This window comes from Maylandia zebra, linkage group LG4 (genome assembly GCF_041146795.1).
Source record: "Maylandia zebra isolate NMK-2024a linkage group LG4, Mzebra_GT3a, whole genome shotgun sequence".
Lineage (NCBI taxonomy): Eukaryota > Metazoa > Chordata > Actinopteri > Cichliformes > Cichlidae > Maylandia > Maylandia zebra.
The window spans coordinates 12,953,933-12,960,995 of record NC_135170.1 but is presented as its reverse complement, the minus strand read 5'-3'; the positions used below and the strand labels follow the sequence as shown (position 1 = coordinate 12,960,995).

Genomic DNA, 7,063 nt, shown 5'->3' with positions numbered 1-7,063 from the left:
GTCATCCTTCCTTCCATCCTTCTTTCCTTTGTGACAAAGTTTGTGATCCTTCCTTCCATCCTTCTTTCCTTTGTGACAATGCTTGTGATCCTTCCTTCCATCCTTCTTTCCTTGGTGACAATGCATGTGATCCTTCCTTCCATCCTTCTTTCCTTTGTTTAGTTTTAGTGAGAAGGGTCTGGCTGCAGCCACTGTGGAGCTCCACAGTAGCCGGAAGCACGTGACCTCCACAGTAGCCGGAAGCACGTGACCTCCACAGTAGCCGTAAACACGCATGGATACCGTGGAAGTCTTGCAAGTTGATCGCAAAGGTTAGTTAAGTCTTTCTTATATAAATTTGCCGTTAGTGATTTCATAATTCTAGGAATCGTCTAGTTTTCTTACAATGATCATGTTGCCACTTTTTTTGCGTTACAACAACATTCCTCCTTATTTTAATGTTTTTTCATCGTGCTCCATGGCAGAGAAACACACAGATATGCTTTTTCCTGGGCCTGGTTTTAGTAAGAGAGCTGGATTAACGGCTTCTGTGGGCGAGAAGAAGCAAAAACCACATTTTGCATTAGAGTATGATTTATTGTTGGCGTCAGAGATGCAAAATAACGAATACTTCAATACTGTACTTAAGTAGAATTTTCTGGTATCTTTACTTTACTGCTGTACTTTTTTGTGCCTACTGTATACTTCTTTATACTTCTACTTCTCACATTTTAGCACGCGTATCTGTACTTTGTAATCCGTACATTTGTAAATCAGCACGCGTGCTTTGGACGCAAGATTACTTCAAAATTTTGTACATAAATTATATTTTAGACCCTGTACTTCTTACTTCGACTTGACTAAAAAGTCGAGCCAGTGCTTTCTAAACAGAGGTATCTAAACTGTAGTAAGGAACGTGTGTACTTGTGACACCTTTGGTTAGCGTCAACACTGCAAATTTCGTCACAAACAGATTTATATATTTATCAATACTTCTATTCGTCATTCTTTTCTGTACAGCTTTTTTATTGCCCAGATTTTAGTTAGCCTCTGTTCAATTGACTGTTATATGTCAATAGAAACATATCTCACAGATTAAAGTGTCTTTTAAAATATTTGGGGTTTTTTTTTCAAGAATTTTCTTCCCAAATCTATTACATGCCAAGTGTAAATTGTTATTTCTGCTAAAACCTTAACTTAAATGTGTATATGGTGTTTATCTGTTTCTCTCTGTGTTTTAGATGCACACATCAATCTGGAATTCAGGCTTAAAGCCAGAATTGCAGGAATGCAACACGTGTTGCAGAGGACTCTTTCACTGCCCTCTGTGCCCCACTTTCAGCCCTACTGTCAGGGCAAAGATTGAGGAGCATCTAAGTGTGCATATAAAAAATGCTTTGCCTTTAAAAGGTATGTTTGTATTAAATATACTTTATAGTTATAAATATGCACTTTTTTAAGCACTTCTGCAGTATCTTTGTTGACTTAAAAGTTGCTGTTGATATTGTACAGTTCAGTGCATTCATCTGCAACAAAAATAGTGTTTTTATAAAATATATTTTTATTTACTTTTCACCACTTTTCTTGACATAACTTTTGTGATCCATACCATTTTGCTTTCATTATTGAGGTTGGCTTGGATGTTTTTGTTAACATGTACAATCTGATTGTTAGACAAATTGATTGCATTCTATACAACTACATTTAAATTACATCTGTTTGTTTGTTTGTTTGTTTTTTTTCTCTTACAGATAAAATGATATGCCGGTGCAGGCAGCCTTGTAGGACAACAGGACACTTTCACTGCCCTGTCTGTAAGATTACAATCATACGGCGTGGGGATATGGCAAGGCATTTATTGTCTTGTCAGCATTCTTCAATGCCAAGTCAGCCACCATTATCAGGACTGCTCCCCGCTGAACTCTTCGAGGAGACCCGTCTCCCCCCCCCCAAGGTTTTGTCTTCGGTATCTGAACCATTTTCTGAGTCTTTGTTAGAACATTCATAAGCTCTACCCTCTGTGTTCAATAAAACTGCAGCTGATGGAAAGTCCATGAAAATGACATGCCCTCACTGTGGCCTTACTCTTCGTAGCTCTGGCAAGCTATTTGCACACTGGAGAGAGGAAGCCAAAGCTGTGCTTGAAGGACAACACGTGCCCATTTTCAGACTGAAAAAGCGCAAGTTCCAGGAAGTCAGTCAGGTCAGTATTCACTTTAAACAGTAGTGTAATTACATGGTTAGTGACATTTGAATAACTATTAAAAAACTGTTCTGCAACAGAGAAATAACTATGTTTTCATCCCCATTTGCCTGACACAGGAGCCAGCAGTTGTTGAAGATCTGCGTCCTGCTGTGCAGTGGGCTGTCCAAAATAAGGCACATGTAACAATGCCCAAATATCTGTCCTTAAATCAAGGGGACCAGCAGAGGGTCTTAAGAGACATGTCAGAGGAAGAAGACACTGGAGCAAGGGACTTGTTCCTCTTTGTTTTTCAGTTTGCAAAGGACATGGAGCTCTTTTTGAAAGCATGTGCTGATGATCAGGGGCTAAGGGTCAGTGCTATGTTTGACATGTAATGGACAAATGAAGGCACTGGCTGTGTTTGTTTAATATGTTGTTGTTGTTGTTGTTGTTTTGTTTTTGCATAGTACAAAATTCCAATTAAACTTATTTCAAAATGTTGTTCACTTGATTCTGTGTCCATACTTATAATAAATGATTACAGTGAAACAGCATTAAATGTAAATGTAACAGCATTTTTTTAAACTTGTAATTTCAAAATAAAAAGCTTATTGTTGATATTAACAGTAAAGAATTGTAATCAATAATATTTTTATACATTTTAAACATTAACACTCTGGGCTCTATCCTGGCTATCTGTGGACACTTCACTTATTCTTTTTTTTTGACTACTGCACTGCAGTGGACCAAAACAATGACACGGGTTTGATCTTAAGGATCTAATAGTTATGTGTGTTGTGCATGACATTGCCACACAAATATGTATTTGCAAGATAGAGTAGAATAAATTATGACGCATGAAATATTACATAGGCTGCAGTGAATTTCTGTTGATACAGCCAATTGAGCTTTGAGTTTCCCAGTCAAACTTAGCTTTGAAGCACCTGCTAAAAACACTTTTACTCTTTTACATTTCATAACAAGACACCATAGCCAAAATATTAACAAAATATATATTATTAAAAAATTCAAAGCTGCACATACAGCAACAAACACCGTTAGTAAATGTGTCCTGGAGTTTATGCAGGTGCAGAAAGTGCTGCTGCTGTAAGTCAGCCTAACAGCTTACAGATCACTTATTTTTCTGGAAAGATGGTAGGAAGGGCATCACTGCTCATTTCTACAGTCTCCCAGATCTTGGAATACAATCCCTTTGTACCATGAAACCACTTCGCAGTACTAGGAGTCCACTAAAACCTATAAAGAGAGTGATCCTGGAAGAAATGGGGCACACACTAGTGACCTCAACAATTGCAAGACGGCCTTTTCCCCGATGCTCAGATGGGGAAAAAAAGGAAGTTTCATGAAAACATTAGGACTTTATCACCGTTTTACCAGAAAAGTTAATGGTAATATATAACCTAACTGGCTATAAAGAGTAAAACATTTAGATACAATTTTGATTTTGATGAAAAGGACTGGTGCTATTTTAAAGAGTCACGTCGGTAAAAGTAGATAAATGTTTTAAGAAATATACATTTTATAGCATTTTGTGAACATACACAAAAAGTGGCCATTTTTGGCAACAAACAAGCTGAGAGAGAGTTGTATATTTTTGGCTCTCCTTGAACAAAAATAATAGTGCATAATAATCAATGTTGATGTTAATCAATTAGATGTCCCAGACACTACTATTAATAATACAGCGGTGCCTCGTTTATCGCTGGTGTTACGTTCAAAAAATAACCCGCGGTAGGTGAAATCCATAGCCAACTTTATTTTTTACAATTATTACAGATGTTAAGACTGTAAAACCCCTCACTACATGCTTTATACACTTTTCTCAGACAGGAATGAACATTTTCACACTTTTCTCTTTGTTTAAACACTCTTAGAGTTCAAACCTTTGTAGAAACACAAGTCCAGTATTATGGAATGAAACCTAAAGGTGCATTTGAGGGTGCAAAACGTTTCGTCGGCATTGTTGTGTTTGTTTGGGAGAAAACTTCCAAACGTACAGTACAGCACTTCAGAGTTACACTGCTAGCGATCGAAGATTTATGTAAATTCGACAAGCTAAACGCATTCTGTACTGTACAGCGGGAGTCCCCAACCTTTTTTGCACCACAGACCACTTTAATGTCAGACAATATTTTCAGGGAACTACCTTTAAGGTGTCGCGGATAAATACAACAAAAGAATAAAAAAAAGAAACTGTGGTATTTTGTAAATATAATAATAAACGTGACTTGAGCTGTGCGCCAACAACAATGACAGTGACATCCTCCTCTCTGCTTCTTAACGCTCTCTGGTCGCTATGGTAACGCGTAAATAGTTCTTTCAAAATAAGACACACAACTACAACCATACATTTCACACCGGAAGATCAACCCTCGCGGAACGGTACCAAAGGACTCACGGACCGGGACCGGTCCGTGGGCCTATTAGGGACCGCTCCTGTACAGGAGACACTGGACTAGATTGATTGACAAAGGTCTACAGCAATCAGAACGCACAACACGATGTACTGTAAAAATAATAATAAATCAGCGAAACAGCAAGTGTCACTTTTGGCCACGAACAATTTAGGGGATGGTGAATTTTTTTTGAACAAACCCAGAGTGTTAAAACCCCCCCCACTTAAAACCATTTTATAGTAACAAAAACGCAATTTAGTTTTCGCTGTCAAAGTCGATTTAACCGAAGTTACGTGTTTACGGCTAGTGTGGAGGTCACGTGTTTCCGGTTACTGTGGAGGTCACGTGTTTCCGGTTACTGTGGAGCTCCACAGTGGACAGTGGCTGCAGCCAGGTGCTCTTGGTTTTAGTTTTCAGATTTATTTGTCATATGCAAGTTAGCACATAAATGTGTTTGACGAGCAGCAGTCACTCAGCAGCATGCACAGTAGGAGAAAATATATTAAAATAAAATAAAATAATAAAGAAAATAGAAAAATAGCAAGGAGCAAAATATTAGAGAGACATGGTAAAAGAGAAAAGATGACTGAATATATATGTATCTATAAATATAAATATATGTACATTAGTGATTAAATAAGAAAATCTTGAAAAGAAATATGACGGGAGGGCAGATGGGATATTGCACAGGAATGAGCAGCAGAAAATTAAAGTATTGCACTTGTGACAATACTTGTGATCTTTCCTTCCTTCCACCCTTCTTTCCTTTGTGACAAAGCTTGTGATCCTTCCTTCCATCCTTCTTTCCTTTGTGACAATGCTTGTGATCCTTCCTTCCATCCTTCTTTCCTTTGTGACAATGCATGTGATCCTTCCTTCGATCCTTCTTTCCTTTGTGACAATGCATGTGATCCTTCCTTCCATCCTTCTTTCCTTTGTGACAATGCATGTGATCCTTCCCTCCTTCTTTCCTTTGTGACAAAGCTTGTGATCCTTCCTTCCATCCTTCTTTCCTTTGTGACAATGCTTGTGATCCTTCCTTCCATCCTTCTTTCCTTTGTAACAATGCATGTGATCCTTCCCTCCTTCTTTCCTTTGTGACAAAGCTTGTGATCCTTCCTTCCATCCTTCTTTCCTTTGTGACAAAGCTTGTGATCCTTCCTTCCATCCTTCTTTCCTTAGTTTAGTTTTAGTTTTCAGATTTATTTGTCATATGCAAGTTAGCACAGGGTCAACATTGCAATTAAATGTGTTTGACGAGCAGCAGTCACTCAGCAGCATGCACAGTAGGAGAAAATATATTAAAATAAAATAAAATAATAAAGAAAATAGAAAAATAGCAAGGAGCAAAATATTAGAGAGACATGGTAAAAGAGAAAAGATGACTGAATATATATGTATCTATAAATATAAATATATGTACATTAGTGATTAAATAAGAAAATCTTGAAAAGAAATATGACGGGAGGGCAGATGGGATATTGCACAGGAATGAGCAGCAGAAAATTAAAGTATTGCACTTGTGACAAAGCTTGTGATCTTTCCTTCCTTCCATCCTTCTTTCCTTTGTGACAAAGCTTGTGATCCTTCCTTCCTTCCTTCCATCCTTCTTTCCTTTGTGACAAAGCTTGTGATCCTTCCTTCCTTCCTTCCATCCTTCTTTCCTTTGTGACATTGCATGTGATCCTTCCTTCCATCCTTCTTTCCTTTGTGACAAAGCTTGTGATCCTTCCTTCCATCCTTCTTTCCTTTGTGACAAAGCTTGTGATCCATCCTTCCATCCTTCTTTCCTTTGTGACAATGCATGTGATCCTTCCTTCCATCCTTCTTTCCTTTGTGACAATGCATGTGATTCTTCCTTCCATCCTTCTTTCCTTTGTGACATTGCATGTGATCCTTCCTTCCATCCTTCTTTCCTTTGTGACAATGCATGTGATCCTTCCTTCCATCCTTCTTTCCTTTGTGACAATGCATGTGATTCTTCCTTCCATCCTTCTTTCCTTTGTGACATTGCATGTGATCCTGCCTTCCATCGTTCTTTCCTTTGTGACAATGCATGTGATCCTTCCTTCCATTCTTCTTTCCTTTGTGACAATGCTTGTGATCCTTCCTTCCATCCTTCTTTCCTTTGTGACAATGCATGTGATTCTTCCTTCCATCCTTCTTTCCTTTGTGACAATGCTCGTGATCCTTCCTTCCATCCTTCTTTCCTTTGTGACAATGCTTGTGATCCTTCCTTCCATCCTTCTTTCCTTTGTGACAATGCATGTGATTCTTCCTTCCATCCTTCTTTCCTTTGTGACATTGCATGTCATCCTGCCTTCCATCGTTCTTTCCTTTGTGACAATGCATGTGATCCTTCCTTCCATCCTTCTTTCCTTTGTGACAATGCTCGTGATCCTTCCTTCCATCCTTCTTTCCTTTGTGACAATGCTTGTGATCCTTCCTTCCATCCTTCTTTCCTTTGTGACAATGCATGTGA

The 7,063-nt window shown here is 38.4% G+C and overlaps 1 long non-coding RNA gene across 1 annotated transcript; it reads left to right on the top strand.

Annotated features, from left to right (window-relative positions):
- The first annotated feature begins 1,262 nt into the window (after window positions 1-1,262).
- On the top strand, window positions 1,263-2,708 carry LOC143418483 (uncharacterized). Its single transcript, XR_013098475.1, has 4 exons — window positions 1,263-1,389; window positions 1,731-1,945; window positions 2,074-2,182; window positions 2,302-2,708. It is a non-coding gene; the product is annotated as an uncharacterized LOC143418483 (long non-coding RNA).
- The last annotated feature ends 4,355 nt before the right edge of the window (window positions 2,709-7,063 follow it).